This window comes from Falco biarmicus, chromosome 4 (assembly GCF_023638135.1).
Source record: "Falco biarmicus isolate bFalBia1 chromosome 4, bFalBia1.pri, whole genome shotgun sequence".
Lineage (NCBI taxonomy): Eukaryota > Metazoa > Chordata > Aves > Falconiformes > Falconidae > Falco > Falco biarmicus.
This window is the reverse complement of record NC_079291.1, coordinates 106,967,529-106,991,095: the sequence shown is the minus strand read 5'-3', so window position 1 is coordinate 106,991,095 and position 23,567 is coordinate 106,967,529. Positions and strand designations below refer to the sequence as shown.

Below are 23,567 nucleotides of genomic sequence, written 5' to 3'. Positions count from 1 at the left end.
CAGAAATGTTATTTCAGATTATGATACAGCTGCAGGGCTCTGGATTAGCAGCTTCCCCAGGCAGTGTATTTGCAATTGGACTGTGAAGCTATATCCAGTATGGCTCTCAACCGGAGAAAAGACACAGCTGACTTACAGCGCTTCAAAAAAAAAAAAAAACAAAAAAACCCAAAAAAAAAACCCATAAAGTTCATCCAGCCAGTATGGCTGCTGCAGATTTGTAGTTCCCTGGGAAGTGGTAGTATAGCTGATCAAATTGTAATTAAAGCTAAAGTGAAGTGTTTTGTTCAAATAAATCAAATGCTTTGAAAAAGAAACATTTGCCAGACCCTTCTCTGCAGATACTGTCTTTTCAAAATGGAATTTTAGTTAATTAGCACTTTTTACAGATAGCCAAGCTTTCTTACTAGGTGAGATGCTGAACAAGGGTTACTGGTCTCCGAGGAGCAGAGGCTGATGACTATGTTACCTGATCCAGAATATCTCATATGTTAAGGCTGTTTCACATTACCATCTTCCATATAAACAAGGTGGAAGCTGTCCCTTCACCTGAGCGACTGGCCCATGCTATGACATTGCCTTGTCTTATGGCAGAGAAGCAAGGCTGTTGGTTGGCTGGTGGGTAAATGCACAGTACAGCAAAGTGACTTGAGCAACACAGGTGACAAAGGAGAACCTAAATGACACGATGAGTAATAAAACCAGACTCTCTCCATGGCTGCTGGTTTCAGTGAAGTAGCTTCCAGCTTTTTCTGTGATGTCAGATTTTTTTTTTTTCCCAAATCTAATAGCTCCGTAAGTGCCAAAACAAAGGAAAAAAGAAAAAGTCAAATAAAAATCTGCAGTAAAATTACTGGGAATGTTTAATAATACTGAAATGCATGTCACATTCTTCTGATTAGGACTTTGTGCTGATTTGTGCCCAAATCAGCGTGTAGATGAACTGTTTGGGATTGGAGCTGCTAGGATGCAGAAGGTCCAGACACCCAGAGGCTGGGGACAGTTCCAGAGCAAGTTGTGCTTGGGAGGGGAGGCATCTCTGACAATGGGCTGGAACTGGGAAGAAAGTGAGATTTTAGGGGTTTTGTTGTTGAATATAACTGTGAATAACACAACAGTTGCCTTCATCATTTTTCTTGCAGAAATGAGGCGTGTTGAACTGTTTCCAGGTAGCAGATGGTAAGGGTCCCACTTTCATATTGGCTAGATCTGTGACTGGCTGGAAAGCAGCTTTTCTTTTGTGTTGTAGGATCTGTCACGGGAATTCTCAGACAGAAAAAAATATACTGAAATTAAAAGACTAGTAAATAATTTCCATTTATTCCTGGAGGGGGAGGTGGATCCTGACTCAGTGAAGTGCTCCAGCCCATCTCAGCTCAGAAAAACACTCAAGTATCTACTTTCACACTTGCTGATTTGGATCTGTAAATTCAAATGGCTTTTTCATAAATTTCTGTTTTTCTTTTTTATTTGGCTGTTGACAAAAATTTGTTCTTCATAGATATACTTCAGAGTAAGATAGAAATGTATCAGTATTTCCTGTCTGTTATCAAGACAGTTGCTTCCAGGTGATGGTCCTTCCACTATTTATCGATGACTGATCTAAGTAACCCACCTTCTTAAGTCAGCCAATTTAGAGCGAATGGGAGACATAAAAATAGTAGCGCTCAGACTTTCTGCTTGTCTCTACTAAGTGTTTAAAGTCCTTATCTGAGCTACAATAAAGTAAATGCTGCTGTGTTATGCTTTGTATACTTGACTTTCACCGTCCAAGGCCAGCGAGAGGATTTCCCAGTAAAAACTGTGGTTGCCCATCAGTCAGGCTTTGCTCGACAGTCAGATTGTCTAAGAAGTGTTTTAGTTCAGGGTTTGTAGTTTTGTTCACTGTACTTCAGCCATGGTGCTGGCAAGCCTGTGGTGCTGACTGGTAACTGGTGATACAGCAAAGGTAACAGCCAAGGCAACTGGCAGAATGTTAGGGGTGATGGCAAAGTGTTTATGATTTTAAATGCTGAAATGTGTAAAGTGCCTATGGCTCTATAAAGATGCTGGAAGAATAAATAAAATAAATTGGACCATCTGGCACTCACAACTTTCTATGTAGTCTTAGCCGGCAGTTCATAGGAAATTAAAACATAATAATATTGTCTCTCTCGATGGTTGTTAGGAGTGATCATTGTGAAACACGTGTAAACACTGAACTAAAATTTCTGGAAACAGCAGTGTATGCAAAATTGGCAGAAAATCACTGTGCTCTTGGGATCAGAATAACTGGAAGGAGAGCACCAGTGAGCCTGGAAGACTCTTGGATCTGCAGGGCAAGTAATGGCTAACGCAAAATTGCCGGCTCCCTGTGCCAGGATGCTGACAGGCTGAAGTGCCGCTGGAGATGTGGCACTGCACTAAGCCATCTAATTTCTTGCAGTCTGTGGGTTTTGATAGAGCTGAGTGACATGATGCTTTGTTTCCAAATTGCTCATTGCCATCCTTTACTCATCCTTCAGAAAGGCCAGTTGTCAGAATGTTGTAAAGGGTGCTTTGAGTAACAGACTCTGGTGATTATATTAGTAAACTCTTACTGTTTCATAAGTGCTGATGAGTAAATCACAGAGAGCTTGTATGAACAGGCATCTTATTTAACAGTTTATAACCTATTGACCATTGGGTTTAGTTGATTTGAAAATGCAGTGTGCTTCTCCTCCCAGTCTCATTTTAAAAATTCCTAGCCAATGCACAATAGATCTCAAATATTTTCTTCTATATTGGAACCTTTTTGTAACATCATTTTTTGGTTGTTGACATTAATTGTGAATGTCAGTTTTAAGACTGAAGAGGAGAAAACATGGTAACTGGAAACCTTTATTAAGCTCTAGTGCTCGATGTATTTATGTCCTTGTTTAGGTGCATGGGACTTATGAAAAGTTAGAAAGAAAGCTCAAAAAAGGATGCTGCTCCATTTGTGCTGAATAGATGTATTTGTTTTGTCACCTACTTGTTAAGTTAATGAAACTAAACATAAATTGTGGAAGAAATGGACAACCCTGAACTTCTAGTCTGCCTGTGTGTACTAGATTATGGTAAAAAGCCAAGCTTGTTTTTACCCGAGCAGCAACTTGAGATACAAAGCCTACCTCAAAATAGATCAACATATGGATGCTGGATTTACCCTTATATGGGACTGTTTGACTTGGAATGTAAAACAAAAGGTTCAGCTATCGTTTTAAAGTGGGCAGCCATAAGGAGCTCAAGTAACACGATGAAAGAAAGAGGCTGTGGGACAGAAGAACTTGAGCTCCCTTGGTGGGAGTTAGAGGTACAATTCGCTGCGTGCCGGCACAAACCAGTGGGATGGATTGGTTTTGCTCCCTTGTAGTGGAGCTGTGACACATGCTTGCATGTTAGTGACATGTCTAAAGAAAAAGGGTTTATTTTCTTCCTTTCTTTTGTCTTTTTAAAGATGGCAATCTTGGCTGAGACTTGTAAAAGGGCCGTATCCCCACCCTGGATCCTTTCTGCACTTTGTGACATGGTGAGAACCTTTCCTCCCAGGCCGTGACTGTGCAGGATCCAGAAATGCTTCTCAGCACTAACGAACTGGTGCTGTATTTCTAAGTATTTCATTTTTCAGTTCTAAAGAAAACTCTTTAAAGTACGATGAAAGCAACGCAAGTCAAGCTGATGCTTGCAGCTGGAATCCCTGACATGAGCACACACAGAAGTGAGGAGAGCCAAGCTTTCATCCTGCAGTTCCTTCTTTTGGGAGCAGAAGTAGTTGATATCCAGTGTTTTTAATAAAACTAATCTTTGGATAGGACTCACTTAATCTAGCTTTTTCTGCCTAGAAATTATAAATGTCTGGTCTTAGCTACATTCAGTCGCTAGCTGAGAGAGACAGGAATCTCTAGAGACTGCTTCATTCCACCTTGTTAGACACCCATCATTAAGTGAGCTGAGAGGAGCCCCGTTCATCATCATGCTTGCTGAAGAATTAAACTGTTGATATCTCAATATTTGACTTAATAAAAAGGCTTGTAAATAACATTTGAGTGAAAACATTGCATTTAATTTGATAAAGTAGAAAAAAATTATTTTTTGGAAGGACTCAGAAACTCAGCTTTTGTACACAAACTTCGTTGAAAGACTCATTTCACTCTGCTCCAAGGGAAAATAAGGTCTCAATTGTTTCTTGTGTGGCAGGTTCTGTTGAAACTGGATGTGAAAAATTCCCATCTTCAGAAGCTGATGAAGAACCTTTTGAATTTCCAAATTAATTTGGCTTGATTGTTATTGTGCCTTTTTCTTTTTGTTGGTTTCTACAGTCAGCCTAGTGAGAGTTATTGACGGGGCAACGTGCTGTTGAAGAAGTAGCCAGAGCCAAAGGATCAGAAAGAGATATGTTTTATTCAGTGTCAGGCTTCTGCCTGCTTAGCTGCATGTGTAGCATGGGACTCTGAACACTGCTGTTGACAGTAGTCAACAAAACATTACACTTTGGCCTTAAAATGTAGAGTGCAACGCCTCAGGAAAAGGATCTTGAATACTTATTTTTGTAGGCACATGCCATTTGAGGTTTTGTATTCCAAAGCTGGTAAAGTGGCTAGATTTGGGTGGATTTTCCTGGAGATGGCAGAAAGTGTTCATTCTTGCTGTAGTGCCACCAGTTGCCAAATCTTTGAGCTGTGCTCTCACTTGCAGGGTGGGTAGAGCCAAGCGAGGCAAAGGTTGAAAGCTTTGTATTGTGGGCAAAGCAGCATACTGTTTCTTCGTTTTAATTCAGAAACAGCTGTATTGCTTTAGCTGAAATAAATAAAAAAAAGATAAAAGAAATTGCTTGAGGCTTACACCCAGCATGTAAACTTTCAGCCTAAAGCTTGGCAATGGCATAAATAGCTGACAAAGGACCTTATACTGGAAAGCATTGGGCAACTTGGATAATGATGACTGATCCTTCAGATACATTTAAATGGAAACATCCAATGCCCATTATCTTACTAGGTTTCTTGCTTGCAGCTGGCATTCTTTCTTTTATATAGAAAGAATTACTGAAATGTTTTGTTTACTGGAAAAAATAAATTCCTCTATGCTGAGAGTTGTGCAACTTGGCAAGTATTGGCCAAATTGCTAGAGCACCTAACTCTGTCAAGTACCCTTTCAAGTTAACTCCAGCTTCTGTATCTCAAATACAACTTATTTATTTATTTTGAGCCATCATAGACTTTTTTTTCCTTTCCATACAGCTCCCATAACTTGCATTTGACAATAGATCATTTGCAGCTACCAGAAGGTGCTGGTAGCTTTAGTGGCTGTGTCAGATTTTGCTTTTGGTGACTGTAGACAAAACCCAATTGCTAAAACTGACCCTTCAAAATTTCAGTGGCAAAAATGATATGCTACACATGAGATCACCGGGGATCTGTCCCCAGAGCAGCAAAGAATTCAACCATTTTTCCCGTTGTCATCTCACCGTGCAGTGCTGCAGAGCTGTAATGCTGTCAGCCTGTTGGTACCGCTCCAACACAAAGCTGTGGTTTCCCGTTTCATCTCTTGCTGCCGTCACACAATCTTCTGCATCACGTGATGCCTTGGCAGTGCACGGGGTGAGATGCTCAAGCTAATGACCTTTGTCTTGAGTCCAGCACCTGGTACTGGTCTGACTGGCAGTAATCTGACTGGTTGAAGTGGAGCTGTTGCCAGTTTTTGTGAGATAGATGAGATCCAATTTTTAAACAGGCAGGCGACTCAGCAAAATGTGACTGTTGAGGACCTTCAGCTCAGAATCACCCTTTCCTACATTTGGCTGTGCTCCAGGTAGCTGTCCCTTCAAAGCTGGCTGCTGAGAATCCTTTTTTTCCCATTCTTTAGGGAAGTGTGAGATTGCCCGTATGAGGGAAGGGTTAGCTTTTATATCTGAGAGGTGAGGGAAGTAAAGAACTTGTACATCATTGGCCTGTGTGTAATTGGTAATTGTGTTTAATGGACAGCTTGTTGCTGATATTTTTAGAAAGTGTTTTTTCAAAAACAGTGGTATGCTATTGAAAACTAGTGTTATTTCTAATTATTAAGATTGCATGATCAGGTTTCTCATAGTCAGTTGCACGTCCTTGCTTTTTCCTGCTTCATTTACAAAGAGAAGCTGTACACAGCAAAATGGGAGAGGAAAATACTAATTAAATGTTTGTTTGGATGAGGCAGGGTTAAAAACCCAGCTTGCTGTGTGAACAAAAGCGACTGGGGTTTTGATTTAGCAATGTCTGATGCAGGGGATGTTTTACTCCAAATTCAGTCACCATGGAAACAAAACTTCTCTTTAAGCATGCTGTATCTTTGACGGAGCAAGAGGCTTCTTTTTGGCAGACATCTTTCCATCTTCTTTGTGGATGATGAATACTTCTGCAATGAGCCACTTTCTTCTGTCTGCTCTGAAATGTATTGTTTCTACTACGCATTATACAGTGTTCCTCCTTGAAACAAAGACACCACTTTTCAATAGGATTCTGAAATCTCAGGAAATTTGAGATGTTTCTTTTCTTCCGAAAACAACTAAAAATCAGAAAGTTCACATGGTGTGTTGGTAAGAATTTCTGTTAAAAGGTCCTCTGACTCTCAGAGGTAGCACAAGTATCCAGTGATGTGGAAATTGCTATGGTAACTGCTTTTATTGTATTCTTAATTAAAAAGTCACATAAAACCTGTGCAGCCATTAGTAAGTGAAAACTTGGCTAGGGCAGAGCTCACGTAACCACTCTCCATGTTGTCCACTCTCCATGTTATTCCTGGAGTGGGTGCTGAGGGTGCGTGGTGCTTGGTGTGTTGGGTGGTGACCCAAATGCTCTTGAGTGGCTCTTGATGCTCCTACTGAAAGGGTAGTTCGTGAACCACAGACTGAACAATTGGCACGAAGAAAGCAAAGGCATGATGCTAAGTACTACACAGATGGCAACATGTGATGTTAAATATATCAGACCCGGCCTTTTCCCTCTCAGGAGTTATGAACCACTGCTCTGCATCTGATGTGAAGAGAATGTCTTAATTTTTTAATCTGAAGAACCACTAATAAATCCGGCCATTCCTTCCAGCAGTAGCTGCAGTGCCTGTAAGGGTGACAGTAATGGGACTGTCCATCTCTGGAGGGGTTCCCACCACTTCTGGTCAACTCTGAGTGGGGAGAAGAGCACCCCAATAAAAGCAACCCTGAGAAGGAGAAATGCATACCTTAAAGTATTCTTTTATCTTCGTGGGGCTCACACTGAAGTAGTTTTTGTTCAACTCACTAGAACTGCTCTGTGGAGAGAAATGTCTGTGACATTCAAGACATCAAAAGATGATGTCTTTGCTAGGATTTGTTTTACTGTTTCTGAGGTTCGTTAATGGTCACAGGCAGACTCATGAAGACTTTAGAGCTGATTGTAGTAAATCAGTAGTGAAAAGGCTAAAGGAAGTCATGGCAGGATGTTAATTGCTTTGTGGCAATTGGTAGAATCAGCATTCCTGGATCTCATTATACTAGGTACTATATGTGAAAGTTAAAAGGAAAAGAATCAGCTCTTGCTCCAAAGCTTTATAAGCCAAACACAGGTTATGCATCCCAGAATGCTTGGGAAGAGGGTTGGTACTGGCTGCTGCAATGTGCATTTGGCTTCTCAGATGGTTTTGTGGTGGGGGCAGCACAAGAAAACAGGACTGGTAAATTTCCAGTGGATCCTTTATAGCAGGATCTGGAGAGGCGTGTCAGCTTTCAAGTGTCACTTGTGTTTGAAGAATTCAGTCAGGAATTTTTCATAGATAGTACGCTGTTCAAAAATAGTAAAAGGTTCAGTTTGAACATGCTTGTAAGCCACCGCAGGTTTGCATGTTTTACCACCAGAAGATTACTCATGCCTGCTACCTGCTTAAAGCTCTGTGAACAACCTCTGTTAACAAGCTACAACTACACACTATCAAGTGTGACATTTTGGCTTTTTGTACCAGATGTTTTCAGACAATTCTGCAAGCTGGAAAGAACCTGATGTTTCATAAAGGATCGCAGGTTTTGGTTCACTGATCTCATCACCCACTGCGCACATTTTATACCGGCCTTGTAGCAAGATGCTGGAGGACGTCAGGTTTAGGCTGGAAGGTCAGTGTCTGTTAAGGTCCAGGATAATACTAGTTGTGACAGGGCCATGCACTGAACAAAAATCTCTGGGGCTGCCCTAGCAGAGACCATTAGAAAGAAGCAGATGTGTTTGGATCGCTGCAGGTATAAATCCTATTACACAGCAAAAAGGGTACCTCCATACCTATTTCCAGCACAGTCACATAATGAAGCATTAGGTTAGTTTCAGAAATTTCCTTTATAGAGAGCTCTTCTTTTGTGTCTCTAAAATTATATCACCTAAAGCTTTGACATCTGGCTGCTGCATTATTGATACAAACCATGAACTTATTGTACTTATTGTATGTTATTGTCCTGTTTGTTCTCCAAGGGGGAAATCACTCATTGTCATCTAAAGTCTCATGCCCCCGTTGGATGTTCTTCGTACTCATGTTTTGCTCTGTGAAAGAGTTTTGCCAACTAGCAGCTTGACAATACAAAGAAAGTTCAAGGTTGGACGATAGCAGCAAGAGGTCTGGGCCACATTGTTATTTGGCTTTGCCAAATAATACATTTGCTAAAGACAGTTTTCTATGTCACAAAGAATTTGGGGATAATCTGTAACTTTTAGGTGACAAAGTATGTTGCTGTGTTGGGTGGACGGACGAGTCCGGAACAGCCTGTTACTCCTGGAAAACAAAGAGATATGACAGCCCTGAAGAAAATGTTTCAGGGGTGGTGAGAATGGTCAGTAGATTAACAGACATAATTGCCAGTCTGGCAGAATTAAGGAAATGGACTCAAAAGTTTCTGGTTTATGAAAAAGACTCTACCTAGAAATAGAGATGATGTAAGCAGAAATGAGCAGCAATGCTTGGAGATATCACTGGAGAAACATGAAAAAATTGGAGAGGCTTTCAGAAGCTGAAATGTGTCAGGTTAAAGAAAGAAAAGGGGCTGATTAAAAACAAAGTATGCCTTTTGTGCATTTGTTTGGATGTTTTACTCTTTTCTATAAGTAAATAAAAACCCAGTGCCCAGTGAGCTGGTTGGTCTTGCGGAGAGTGGTCTCCAAAGGCTCCCTGCTGGAATGGTGGAAGGAAGCTGCAGCTGCTGCAGTGGTGCAGGAGGTGTCCAAGAAGGATGAGCAGGTAGCTGAAATCCACATACCGGAGTTTATTCAAAAGGCCTAAAGCAGAGGGATCTCAGGATCCAAAACCTATTACTTAAAGGGTTAATCTGAAAAAAAATTAGAAGGTAGGTGAAGTGCAGCTCACCAACAACTGCTCTGTATAGTAGGTAGGTCTGAACTGAGATTTCCCTGCACGTGTGATTTCCAGCCTGATGTTCCTATTGCTGAACACTTCGTTACCTTCACAGTGGTGGGACTGACAGTACTAAACACCAGGGAAGCACTCAGCACTCTGCAGGACCCTTACCCTGTAAATGGCTTCAAATTGCACTGGAATTTGTATGCAGTTCTTATATTTCAGTGTGCTGCACTGGCTTAGGACAGCTGCGCAGTCCCTTCTCTCTGCTCTCCACAAAATGTTGGTACTTGCTCATCCTGTGATTCTTTAGGAAACTGAGTTGATTAAAAGGAGAGGCCAACAACATTAAATCCTGCATTTTTTTCTTGCATTTTTCTGCATTTTGAATGCTGTGACCTTGGGAGAGAGTAGAAAGACTCATGGCACTAAAAATTCATAGAAAGCATCACCCAGAGCCAGAGTCAGGGAGTGCTGCAATGGAAAAAACATGACATTTCTGTATTCAGCCAAGTCATCTATGAAATGCCATAATGATGTAGCTTTGTATCATTGTCCCCTGCTTTTACAGATTGTTTTAATTTAATTATTCCAGGTAGCTAGAGATGTCTTCCAGATGTTTGACTTGATTTGTTTGAAAAATGGGTCTGTCTGAACATCTGTCCCTTGTTAAAATAAATAATCAAATGTGTAAAGATGCTAAAATCAAATTAGAGGCAGATGGACTTCAGCTCATCCTTCTTGGCTGCAGGCAGGAAGAACAGTGCTGTATGCCTTACATCTGAAAGCCAAAGGGGCTTCCAAGAAAGTTACTGGTAGAATAAGGTAAGAAAAAGTGGACTATGCTCAGCAGCCTATTTGTGTATTGAAAATCCCATTCACTATTTAACCTGACTTTTCATTGTTTTGTTGGTAAGAAATGCTCATTGAGAAATGTGTCAGCTGAAGGTTTTGTACTACAGGACAAAAAAGGACTGTAGAGGACAGAGGCCAAAGCGCTGTGACTTTTCTAAATTACTGTGCAAATACAGGAAATAAAATTATTTTTAAATTTGCGCGATACCTTGCAATCAGTATTGAGTGCACTCACCCCCCCTGAATTAACCAAGCCAGGGTGCATCCCCGGCCACACGTTGTCCTCTGCAGTGAGAGAGGGGTGCCACGATAGTCAGCTCACTTTCGCTGATCTGCCAGAGGGCTATATAGTTTGTATGCAACTATTTACTCGTATTCCTCAGTAGTCTGTGGCTGTCATTTCTTCATACCAGTCAGTCATCAGCCTTATTTTTCATGGGCGTAGAGTTATACATGAAATAAAATGCAGGCATTTTTCCTGATGCACATGGAGGAGACTTAGTGTTTGCAATATACTTGCACAACACTGCGCTTGGCAATGTGGGGTAATAGGTTGCCACGTGGAGTGAATTTCCTGAAACAGTGGAAGCACCTACTTTCTCCAGAGTAGTATTACCACTATTGCAACATTAAACCACTTTGTACAGCAGTTGCCGTTTGCTGTAGCTGGTAATTCTCTACTCAACGGGCGTGCAGTCAGCATGGGTCTGGTACCAAGGGGGAGTGCTCAGATCTGCAGCCACAGGCTTTGGCATCAAAAAAGATAAAAAAACCCCAAACATTCAGGAGCTGCCTGAATCAGTTAGATGGTGCTGCCTGATGTATTGTACAGGGCACAGAGACCCAGAATTAAAAAGCAGAGGGAACCTACAGTCTCGCTTGCGTCAACATTAGTGATTTGGGCATGTTCGTGGGAGTGGGAGCGAGGAAGAGTGGAAGGAGATGGCATGGTGGGATTCAGGATGCTGGGAACACTTTATGTGAATGTTAAAGTGTGAATCTGCACCACAGAATACAGTTCCTTGCTACTAGAAAAGACTAAATCACTTCAGATTGGAGTAGTAATGTGCAAATCTTTATCTAGCTTGAATCACGATATAATATTTTGAGATTCAAAGCCATTAATTCAGCTTCTCAGCTCCTGAGGTAAGAGAGACTGTGGGTCTCTCCCCTTCCACATCTAAATCCAGAGGTGCAGATGAATGAGCAGCAGAGAAAATGTGTCTGTTAGTTCGCAGCTGCTTGCTGCCCTCCTGACTCAGCACTAAACCAACTCGTCAGTGTGGCAGGAGGGAAACCTACAGGTTGAAGTTATCATCTCTCCTGCAACCTTTTAAATCAAAGCCCCTGCCCTCTCGTGAGCTTTGATCCACAGTGAACATAAGCAGGCTTCAGTGGGCTCTTCGGGGGCTTCCAGCTTAAGGAAGAATATCAACTTTTCCTTGATTTCCAGAGGGAGTTCAGAGTGCTGGCTGGCCTGAAGTGTTGCTAGAGGCTGTTAAACACATGCTGTTTGTTACTTGGACACTTGTGATTTATATGCAAAGAGTGCAACTTGTCACTGAGGTGTGGTCTGGCTTTCCAAAATGGATGGATGGTGTGGTGGGCCCCGTGACGGCCGGCATTCAGAACGTGGCTGTTGCTTGTTGCTCAAGTCCCCTCCAACCCCTCTGCAGGAAGGGCGACTCCAGGTCTCTGTCTGCCTAGTAAACGTGCGTGTGGGAGCTGGGTTCATCCAGGCGCCGTTTGGAAGCCTTGGCTTGTTTGGATGAGGCCACTGCTGAGGAGCAGGGTTGAGATCATGGGCAGTCAGATCTCTGACGGCGGGTCGGAGTTGCTCGCTCTGCCGCAGGCCAGTCCGCCCAGGCGGGGAAGGCCGCTCTTCTGGGGAAGTTTGGCCCAAAGGTTTTTTTAACGTCTCCAGCTTTTCTCTAATACCCAAGCCAAGAAACTAACTGAACTTGCAGCCTCTTAATATGAGTGGAGAACATCCTGAAAATAATTGCTGCAAACAAAATTAATCTTAGGCTGCCGGCAGAACACCCCTGAAGGATTGCCTTCTAAGTGCTTGGAGTTAGATAAGAAATAAGCTCTCTTTAGTGATGCGTGTGCTTTCTAAATAAACTCCTTTTAAACAGACTTGCTGCTTAAATCTGTTTATTTACTGTGGCACATTGTGCAGATTATGTTTTAAGGAGCTCAGCAACAAACATCAGAGCTTTTACATACGTGAGATCTGAAGGAAAATGGGAGTGAGATTTCAAATATCCCATTAATCTTTTCACTTTAGGTCTGAGCCAGCTTCAAATTGCGCCGAACTGCTGCCAAGTGTGAGTGAGTTTCAGTCCAAATAAAGGAGACTTGGCAGGTCTGAGCCGCCAGGCTTTGTTTCAGGAGTGTTTCAAGGAGAGGGGAGATGGCGTTTTGGTTGAGCCTCTGCCGGAGCGGCGCAGTGCTTCGTGGCAGCCGGGCCTCAGCTGGCCCCAGCTGTGCGTGCTGAAGGTGCACTTCGCTTTTTTACATTTCTTTGCTTATGTTTTTAATCTGCATGTACGGAGGTAGCTGTTAAAATGCTTGTACATTGGAAGCCTGGAGCGCGACGTGACTTAATCCCCCACACATGTGCGGTTCAGCCTCTGCCGGCCGCTGTGATTTAAGACTTCATGCGAAGTCTTTATCTCAGTGACAGCTGCAGGATTTTGCTCCTTTTGGATCAAGTTCTGCTGCTCCCATCCACCTGCAGTGAACCTGGGCTCCTTATGTTGGTCTTCTGTGATGCAAAGCCAGAAGGGTTAAAAGGGAATAACCAGAAACACACCGTGAGCAGGCTGCTGCTGGCGGAGCTGCGGTGAGAAGCCGAGTGGTCTCCGGGATGCGGCTCGTCTGCAGTCACATAGCCTACCCGTGAAAATTAAGAGATATTTTTGGGTTTGCCTTTTGTTTCTGAGGCTGTGGATGAAGCAAGCTGTTCCTCTGAGGCTGGGAGTCAAGCCGCCCTGCTCTGTGGGGTGGCAAGCAGGAGCTGTCTGGAGGGACGAGCTCTCAAGTTACTGCCTAGGGAAAGGGAGCTCCCTCAGTCCAGTGTGTTACCACCTCAGGGTCTGTGCATGCAGTAACCCTGAAAATCCCTCCTGCAATCTGCCTGCTTCGTGCCCTGCACGATCAACTATTTGCAAAGTCTTCCCAAACTCCTGTTCTCTGAATTTTCCTCGAAATAAGGGATGTTATGACAACAGTAGCAAAGAGGTTGTGGCTTCTCTTGTCTCTTGCAGGCATAAATCAGAGTATCTGCTGCACAGCACAAGCACTGGCTAATTTTGACAGGATTTCAGGTATTAGCCTGGAAGTATTTGGCTGTGATCTGAGTGATGACATCCACCAAAGTGCTTGTCTGCTGCAAAGCACTTACTGCTTCGGTGGGATTTGGGGTGACGTGTGCCTAGGTCTCTTGCAGAACCCTAGGATGAAACATAGGAACTTCTGGAGTGTCACCAATCCTTGTTCTTCCTCCCCTGTGTCATGCCCTTCCCACTCCAGTGAATGTTTTCACTGTGGGTATAGGCCTGTCAGTAAAAAAAGTGATTGAATAATTACCTGGAAGACACTTGTATTTTTGGCAGACACACCTTTTCATTAACATTTTGAAGCCTTCTGCTGACTGGAAAGCAGGTTTAGGTGCCTCCACTTTGCCTTGACTCTATGACTGTAGATTCTCTGCTGCTTTCAGCCTGGCTGCTAACTTTGCTAAGCTAAAGCACTGAAAAAACCTGAATAGTTTGGTGCCTGCAGGCCTTTTTCTCTTAATAGCCTCTGCTTCGTTTTAAGATCATCCAGACTTCTTCAAAATAGAACAAAATTATGTAGCTGGACAAGACCTTTTCCAGGAAAGTTTTTGTATACTTCTCCAGCCCAGTCACTTGTACCTCTTTGTGCAAACGCAGCACTCAGTTTGTACCTCTGCACCTGGTAATGCTCCTGGACATCTCTGGGCACTATTTTCTCCCTCTTTTTCCCTCCTAGAACTTGCTGGAGAGAATCTGCTATGTTTGGATTTTCCCACATCCTGAGTATGCATGGAGTGAATGTGGCAACAGATTGTAGAGACAGGGTGGCACATCCTCCCACCCAAAGCTTCCCCACTTTTTATGCGTCTCTGGGGTGCCTAAGGCCTATCTCTGATGTTCCTCCTCCTCCCTTTCTGCTGACCTTGGCAGTCCTCACATAGACTTAGTTACTCCCTGACATCAAGCAAGCCAACACAAAGAAATCTGAAGTGCACTGCTTTTCCACACCTACAAAATCAGGTGTTAGCCCCTTTGCATGCCTGTGAAAAGCCAACAGTGAAAGAAGGATGGAGACTTCACTGTGTGATCACCTGTCTGGCCACTTAGCTAAAATCCAGTCCAAGTTTTGCCAAGGCAGAAACTTGGCCATTGCAGCAGCAGATGTCATTCTACTGAATTTCTGAATAAAATGTCATTGTGTGTTGGCACTGCAAAAGGCGTGTTACGCCTTGTAGACCAGCCAGCAAGGACAGGATTTCTGGCTGGGTAATTTGCACTTCCAAAGCAAGCCCGTGTTTTATGTTTGTGGTACCTGGGCCACTTGTCTGCCTTCTCTCGAGCCCACGTGTTGGTCTGGCAGGAGTGCCTCTGGGGTTAATCTGCTCTCAGAGACATTCAGAGCCAAGTGGTGACTTAAATGGGCACCCCATAGAGGGCTTTTTCCACAAGATTGTCTTCCATTGACACTACACACTAACAGCTGCTGGGGCTTGTATTCCTGAGCTGCCACCTCCTCCTTTCCAGTGTTTCTCCATGCTTAAGATGACAGAATGGATACTCATTTTGTCATCTGAGGGGGTTTTGTGGGGATCTGTGCCAGAACAGACAGGTCCCCGCGTGCTAAGTAAGAAGCTCTGCTTCCCAAAGCATCCCTGTTGGGAAGGGGACTCGGCTGTAGAGGAATTTCACCTGGGTGAAATGCAGAGCAAGCCACAGGTGTCTCTTCCATAACTCAGCTCTCTCTTGCAGTCAGTTTTTTTTCTACTAAATGCTGGGACTTCCCTAAAGTGCAAAGGTTTCTGCATTGCACACCTGGTAATCCCTGGAAATCCAGCTGACTGCTGACTTTTGCAGCAGCAAAACACGAGTGAGGCAGGAGGTCTAGTCTCTCTCTAGCTTTCAATGTTCTGCCAGTGCCACTTGTAGCAGCTGCCCTTCACTTCCCTGGACACCTCCAGCCCTGCAGGACAGCAATCTGCACCCATGAGTGTGTGTGCGTACCTCATTGCTGTATTAGACCCTGAAAAGAAGCCCACAAGTAGAGTGTGAAGTTGCTGGGGGAAGGACTGAAAATTGCATCCATTTTCGGAGCAAAAGAACATCGACAAGCCCTTTTTCAGCAGCGAGTGTCTGATGAGGGCTGAATTGATCCTCTCCTCTCATTCTTTCTTTGTGTCTTTTTGATGCTTAAATGTATACTGATAAGCCTTGTTTCTTTCTCCACCTTTGGAAAAAAAAACCAACAACCCAGCCTTTACTGCATGCCTGTTGGGAAGCTGTCCCTTAGAAGTCTCTCTTAGTTCAGACTTATCTTTCTGGCATTTTGGGGCAGCCAAATGCAGTTCTGTCCTCTCCGGCTGCAGCACTCGTTGGAGCCGTCATTGCTTCTGGGCCTGCGAAAGGTGAGATTCAGCCAAGTGAAAATGCGCTGCAGCCAGTGAGAAGCATTACAAGAAGCCATCTTCTGTATGTTGATTTATTTTTTCTCTTGCAGTGCAACTTATACACTTCCACTGCTCCCTAAAGAAGACAGATGCGTCTTTTTTTTTTTTTTTTTTTTAAAGTTGGAAACTTTAGGAAATGTGTTTTTGTTTTGCTTGGAGGTAACTAAAAATTGCTACATTAATTTTAAGTCCATTGTTGAATAATAACTGCCTGGAGGTTTGTTACTTGTGTAGCAGGTTGGTGCCTGATGTGATTTTTAAAATGACCAAGACATAAAACCCTGAGAGCAAGAATTTATAGAGAAGAGATAAGAAAAATTTTATTAAGAAGAGAATGAGCTTGCCTTTCAATTTATTTTTTTTTCCTTAATGTTATCTGGGGCCAAAATGTCCCAGCATTTAGGTCATCCTGAACATTGGCATTCTCTCAACAGCACTTTCAAGGGCAAGTATCTCCTGAAGTGCTGAATAATAGATCTTGTGCCCTTCCTTCAGAGGAAACCCTGTGCAGTGCAGTGAAATGCTCTCTTGTTCCACCATCTAATAACCTGCAATATAATCTTCCAAATGCAGTATCAGTGAGCCTACACACGGGACACACGCTGGTCCAAAATGTGCATCCCTCATGCTGGGGTTTGGACCCTTTTCTTCAGTGGGGGCTCCGTGGTCCTTTCAGGGATGTTTGGGTGGCCAGGCTGCTGGTTAGCATCTTGGGTGCCAAAAGTGCCAAAACAGATCCCCTGACCAAGCCTGTAGGAAATTGTGGCATGTTATGCTTCAAACCATGGGGCTTTGGGGGGCTGCCCAAACAGCCTTTTCCATAGCAACTTTCATGTTTCTGTAACGTTATCTATTATAAAATTATTTCTCTGGATGATGCGTGAGGCTGAAGTTTGGAAAGAATATATATATATATATGTATATATATACATATATATAATACAGGAGTAGCTGCTGGGAAGTTCCAAGCTTAGAATAGTATTCCTTTGGATAATAAAAAGCTTGTGTTTTATTTTTTAAATAGTGGTTGTTCTAAAGTGGATCTGATCTTATAAGAGAGAGTTGCTTTTGAAGCAGAAAGGGAACCAAACATGCCCATAACGAATGAAGCAGCGCACACATAGAAACCCCCACAATTCCAGCAGTACGTTCATGAGAACATTATGCATATTCATAGAAACAGTGCTAAAACTAATGGTTTGTTCTGTGGGTGGAAACACAAGTCAACTGAAGTTCTAGGAGACAGGCCTCAAATAGTTGCTGTATTTTGAAATCTGGGCCTGTGACTTGGTTGCTGATAAATGTGTATTCCATGCAAACTGGGGTTTAATGCAAAGGCTCTCTGCTGAGCAAAATGTTCTCTCATGCTTCATCTCTGCAGCCCTTGTTAGCTGGGTCTGTGGATCTAGATGGCTCCAGGGACTCTGACAACCAAACTGCAATTATTCCCAATTAAGTAGCCTGATATTTACTTAAGTCTTTTTGATTCTTTAAAAAATATTAACAGCAATTTAGATGTTTATGGCACATTTAATAAGCTTAAGCTGTTACACTACTTCTATATCGTGTCAGGAAATGACATGCACCATATTGTGAACAGCAAATCACGGTATTGGCATTTCATTTTAACACTTGTGATAGCCTCTTGCAATTCTAATAGCAATGAATGGCTCCATGGTATCCTGGCTACTTCTGGTAAAGTGCTATCAGTGTAACTGAGAGCCACATCCTTTCCAAATAAAACTTGGGGGAATACTGTGTAATGAGAGCATGAGAAGCAGAAACAAGCACCATATCTTCAGAACAGGACAATCTACACTCTCTGTGACCAAGAGGATCATTGCAGCTGTTTTAGATATGATGAAATGGGATTTGGGTTTTTAAGATCCGGGGGGAGAGAATTTTTGTCTGCTTGTTTGCTGCTGTGGTGCTGCTGTTGGTCCCCAAAGGAAGTGATGGCTGTACATCAATCAGAGAGGGCTGCGCAAAGGCATCTGCAAACATGAGCATTTGTTGGGATACTAGCAGCAGAGGTGACTGCCCTGCACCCCCTGCAGCGCTGCTTGCAGGGCTGTGACTGCTCAGGCAGTGCTCACCAACCCTTTTGGCGTTGCTTGCAGAAGCCCTGCCTGAGGGGACGGCTGCCAAGGGCTGTACAGCTCCAGGGATGTGACGTCTCACCAGGGGCTCGCTCTCAGAGGTGTTTAGATGAGAAACCACCAAAAGAAGTTGGCAGTAAAGGATAGGGATGCAAGGGTGTAGATGACTTCTGTCCTTCAGCCCAAATGAAAGCAGTGCCTTGGACTACTGCCTTGCCCTGCTGCCAAATGTAACTTGGATAAGAATTAGGACTAGGTTCTTGATGGTTTGTAATCACATAAGGTCTCGCAATGATTTCTGAAAGTGTGTAGCTGCTAACCCCAGTGTCCTGGCCACTTTCCAGCTCATATAATTACCGTCTGTCTTTCTTGCCCCCTTCCCTCCACACCCCTGTAGTTTCAATTAGATAAGTCATTCTTTACTCCTCTCCACAATAATGCATGAGCTTGTGTTCTCCCCGTAGAGTAAACTTCCAACACTCACTATTTTTTTTTTTTTATCTAGACATCATTTGTTTTACATTGTGGTTTCATTATCTAATTAGTATTATCATGTCAGCGAGCCTGATGCAACCTGCCCGGTTTTGGGGCCTGAAGGTTTGTAGGTAGTGCAGCATACACTTATTTTATTAACTTTCTAAACTCTGGACCAAATCAATTATTTTGAATTGTACCAGGCTCCTCAGTGGTGAGGTTTTGTCAGGAGGATGATGGCTAACTTGTTTCTACATGGTAACACAAACATCAGAAGTCAGAGTCCTTAATGACTAATTTCTGGCCACTGTGTGGTTTTTGCGCAGCATTTTAAAGAGCACCATGGGGATGCTCAAACAGCGGTTTTTGACTTAAGCTAATGGCAAACAAAAGTGTGTGGCGTTGGCTAAACCAGTTTTTTGAAGGTGGTTAGGGAGATGGCAAATATTCGGGGTGGCTGCGGCAGTGCCTGGCATGGTGACATGAAACTAAAACAAGCTGACCTTCATTCGGCTCCAGCTGTGCATGTGGCAGCCTCAGCCCTGGCTCCAGAGTGGGAGATTTTGAAGTTTATAATGGCTTCGGTAATTTTTCCTGATATGCTGTGTCTGTGCCCCTGTAAAACAGTTTGAGCTCAGTGGCTCGCTGGGTATGACTGGCTGGGCGTAAGCATTTCTAGTGCTTTTGAAACTCAAATGACTTTTTTTTTTTTTTTTTTTCAGCAACGAAAGCAAGTCCTTTACCCTCAAATGTGAGCTGGGAGCAAATGGACAATGATTTTTCATGAGCCAGTCTGTTGTCGGAGCAGCGATTCTCATTGACAGAGAAGTTAATAAACATTAGGAGGATATTCCACAATTGACATTTCCAGTCCGTTCCTTTAATCCTGGTTGTAATTCAGCTCAGGACCTTACGGAATCTTGAGCTTCCCAACCCGTCATTTGAATGTGGTGGGTGGAATTAAATTCAGTCTAGTTCAGATGTGGCAAAATTGATCTTTACTTTCTGTACTTAGCTGGGATTAGCCTGGGACTGTAAATTTTTGGAAGGAGACTGTGCAGCTACAGTATGCTAATGGTATGGTACTTAGGTTTGCTGTATGGAATACACAAAAGGCGTGGTATAAATACGAAATAACTACATACAGTTAAGGAAGAAAAGAAAATGCAAGAAGAGTAAACTGTCCCCAGAATCTTTTGAGAATATACTGTTTGCTCAAGGAGGAGAGTTTAATTAAACTCCAGGGGTGAAATACATCCCGGGGGAGAGGGCCGGCACATGGCTTATGAATCAGAATTGCACATTAACCTCTTTCTTCTGGTTCACACACAGATGTATGGGATGAGTGTTTGCTTCTCTAGTCATTGGGGAAAAATCATTGATGCAAGCAGGGGGAAGGAAGATGGTCTTTAGGACTTTGGGTGGTTTTCTCGCCTTTACCCCCTCTGTTCTGCTCCATTTCAGAACCCCAAGCCCCAAAAATCAGTTCATTACCCACTTGCTGTTGATTGTCTTTCTCCTTTCAGTTGCTCAGGATTGCTGGTGAGCTCCACTTGTGCCTTCTGGAAGTTTGTGGGTTGCTGACAGCCCCATGCAGGGCACTGAGTGTGGTTGGAAGGAGGAGATGCAAAGGCAACACACAGAAGTGTCTGAACTCCACAGAGGATCGGAGTAAGCGACCTACCTGTCCCAAGGCAGCTGTACAGAGCATGTCTGAGTCTGGGGATTGATCTCTGCATCAAAAGAACGTAGGAGAAAACAGTATGTACCCTATAGAGAGCAGCATCTGCTGGAGTGTTGCGAAGTACTCTTTGTTTTGGTGAGAAGCCATGGAAACACTGGAGTAAAACCATTAGGAGGTTGTGTCTGCTTCCTGCCTTGCTTTCTGCACAGTCTGTTGCAGGTTTAATGAAAGCAAATGTGGCCTTTGGGCATGTTTCTGCTCACAGGGGTACTGTGCAGGCTGCTATAGCCGTTAATTTGATAAAAATTAGTATAGGGCAAATCTTGACCTCTTCCGAAACCAGCTATGGAAAATGAAATATTCTTCATCTGCCTGCTGTGGTTTTTTTTGGAGAAGTGTCTTACCAAGCCTGGTGGACACAATGATTGTTATGTTTAGTGTAGTAGAATGACATTATTCTGCTTCAGAAGTAGTTAAATAAGTCAAGTACTTAGGAAAAGTCAGTTCTTTGCTAGCTCTGAGCAGTCTTGCTGGTAAGATGGACAGTACCAGTAGAATTGCACTGACAAAACATTCACACTTGGAGACGGAAGTAGTATCAGTGAGAACTTTGAGCATGAAGAGAACAGGTGTGTGCCAGAGAACAAAATCTCTGACTGGCAACTACTTCAGTGTAAAGACCAAATCCAGACCTTGAAATCCTACTGATCAGCTGCAGCATTAGTTACAATAAGCTTTATGTGGTGTTAAAGTAGCTTGAAAGCACCCTTAGAGTGAGTGATAAGGTTTTTGTGGCAACTGGGTGTTTTCCTGACTCCTATTACCCTGGGCTTTTGCAGGAAAAGTGGCTTTTATGTAAGTTCAAATAAACTCTGCGTGTGTATGTATGTGAGTGCGGTGACTGTACACTGCGGGTCTGGGAACACCGGACTCACTTCTTCCTGTACATCCTGTACGGACAGACTCTACCAGGGAAGGGGCAGCTCTGGAGCCCAGGGCAGACAAACTGATCAATAAACCACATGGGGTCCAACATACTGAAGACAGGTCTGAACACGTTTATTAAACCTACGCTAGTCTGAGCTGAAAAATCACTGCATCGTACAAATCCACATTTAGTTCACTCTGAGTAAAACTGCACTGTAAACATAAGCAAAAATCCATGGGCATTACTTACAGCTGATTTAATCTTTCATACAACATGTTTCAGTGAAAAGGGAAAAATCAGGCAGGGCATTTCCTATGCATGGGGGCTTTTCAGTGCAGCATGTGTGTAAACAAGTGCAGAGTTTGGCAATTCAGAGAATCAATAAAGCACATTATAGAAACTCAGAGCCGGGAGTGTTTCCCATCCTTTGTGTACTGGTAAGTCTGGGAACAGATAAATGAGTTTATAACATCATCCAGCGATACCACTGCATCTTTCTGAAGTAATTGGCCAATTCACAGAATGAAAGTTGCCATCCAAGGGCGCTAATATTAATTTCTATAAGAGCAACATTTATCTGGTATTGGGGTGTTATAGGGAGACCAGGCAGTCATCCTTTTCTTTTTTTTTCTTTCTTTTTTTTTTTTTCCCCTCAGTAATTCACTTCCTTTTAAGGCTGCAAGTAAGCAGAGTTCAAACTGACAGCAGAAAGAAAAATGTTGTCTTTTCATTGTTCCATCGCTGTGGAACAGAGTATGCTCAGGTTGGGTCACTTCTCTTTGCCAGAGGACTTTTTCAGCGGAGGCCTGAAGCTTTCATATTCCAGTGCTTGTGATACAGATGGAACAGGGAATGTCTCTCTGCTTATTATTCATGTTTTTCAGTGCTTGGAAGTAAGATGTGTTTGGTTACTAGTGACTAGTGGTTATTGTATCATAAGCCCTACACCAGCCTCCCATTCCCTCTGCCTTTGCTGCTGAGCTGTGAGTAACTGTACTTGTAAAGGGACAAGGAAGGATGGGAAGTGTTTGTGCTCCCCACCTCTGTGCTGTGTTGACCAAAACGCAGAGTGCTGCACCTCTGGGCACGACGTGGGGAGCAGAGCATCCCTATGCGAGTGAAAGCTGCTGGGTGTGTCAAGCTGCTGGGTTACGCCAAACTTGTGATGGGAGAAGGGTCTGCATCATCTTCCTGCTCCGTTGGAGGTTGTGTGTGAGATTGGAAAGGGTCAGAGCTGCTTTTGACTGAGAATTGCTATGGCTGTCTGGAGGGAGGAGCTCAGAATAGCAAACATGAAGGGTATTGAGACTTGTCACTGTCTCACCCGGCTCAGGGGCCTCAGGAGTTTTGTGGTGTGGCCAACAGAATTGAAAAAAAATTATGCAACCTCTCCTTGTTGCTTCAGTCATGCTCAGTATTGTAATAGCACAGGAGTAATCTCAGGGGAATTGTGAGCATCTCCATAGCATTCAATGACTCTCATTGTGCTGTCACCCTGCATAAAACAGATGTGAAGCCTGGACCTGAGGGAAGTTATTGTGCCAAAGGCCAAATGTTGGAGGTATGTTTAAAAAAAGGTCTAGTTCTCGTACTGAGTGTGAAGAGTAAAGCTCTTGGAAGATCGGTTTCCTTTTTTGTGCAAAATGGGCAGTGCCCATACAAGTCCAAAAGATAGACATGAGTGTGTGAAACTGCCTTGGAAGGGCAGCAAGGCTGGTGCTGTGCTCTAGCACGGCAGCCTCTGGTCCTACCCAGAACATGAGCGGATGGAAACGGCTCTTTCAGCCTGGATTCATGTCTGTGGGTTGGATCGAAACGTATCGCACTGGGAGCAAACTCGAATTCTTAAAAGGAAAAACCAAACTTGAAACCCCACAGACCTGAAGTGATTAGGCAGGCTTAAGATATGGAAAGTCCATGTGTAAAAAACAAAGCAAAATGAAGTGCAGGCGGCGGTGAGCACATGCGGTGGCATTTGCTTAATGTTGTTTGTCTCTGGAGAAGGAAGGGGTACCCAGAGGGTGGATAAAAGGTGTTTGCATTGCTGTGTGAAAATTAAAATCAGAAACTGAGTTAATCTCTGGAATAAATTCCTGTTGTGGAGCTGTTCCAGGAACGTCTCTGGCCCAGTGTGTTTAATCCCTTTGGTGAGTCTAGTGGTCTTTTCCTTCCTCACTGGGTGGAAATTGCTGGTTTAGTCCTTTTTTTTATAACTTCCACTTGCAAAGGAACATGTGCCCACCACTGCTTTTTGAAAGTGTGCTCAGGCACCACTTTTAGGAAGTTTATGGCACAGAAGGAGGATTACCTCCTCTGCCCTTCTTCCTCTAAGCCTTGGACCATCCTTCCTCTCTTATCTTTATCTTCATACATACCTGTATCAAATGATATTTCCCACAGTTTGGTGCTTGGATGGGTAAATCCGGGAAGTACAATAGCAGCATGGTGACATCTTTG

The 23,567-nt window shown here is 43.3% G+C and overlaps 1 long non-coding RNA gene across 1 annotated transcript in view; it reads left to right on the top strand.

Moving 5' to 3' along the window:
• Positions 1 to 21,466, top strand: part of LOC130148349 (uncharacterized) — a 41,486-nt gene extending 20,020 nt beyond the window's left edge. The window contains exons 5-6 of the long non-coding RNA XR_008821538.1: positions 19,221 to 19,448; positions 20,025 to 21,466. This is a non-coding gene — a long non-coding RNA (uncharacterized LOC130148349). The remainder of the gene's footprint in view (positions 1 to 19,220; positions 19,449 to 20,024) is intronic.
• Positions 21,467 to 23,567: the final 2,101 nt, after the last annotated feature.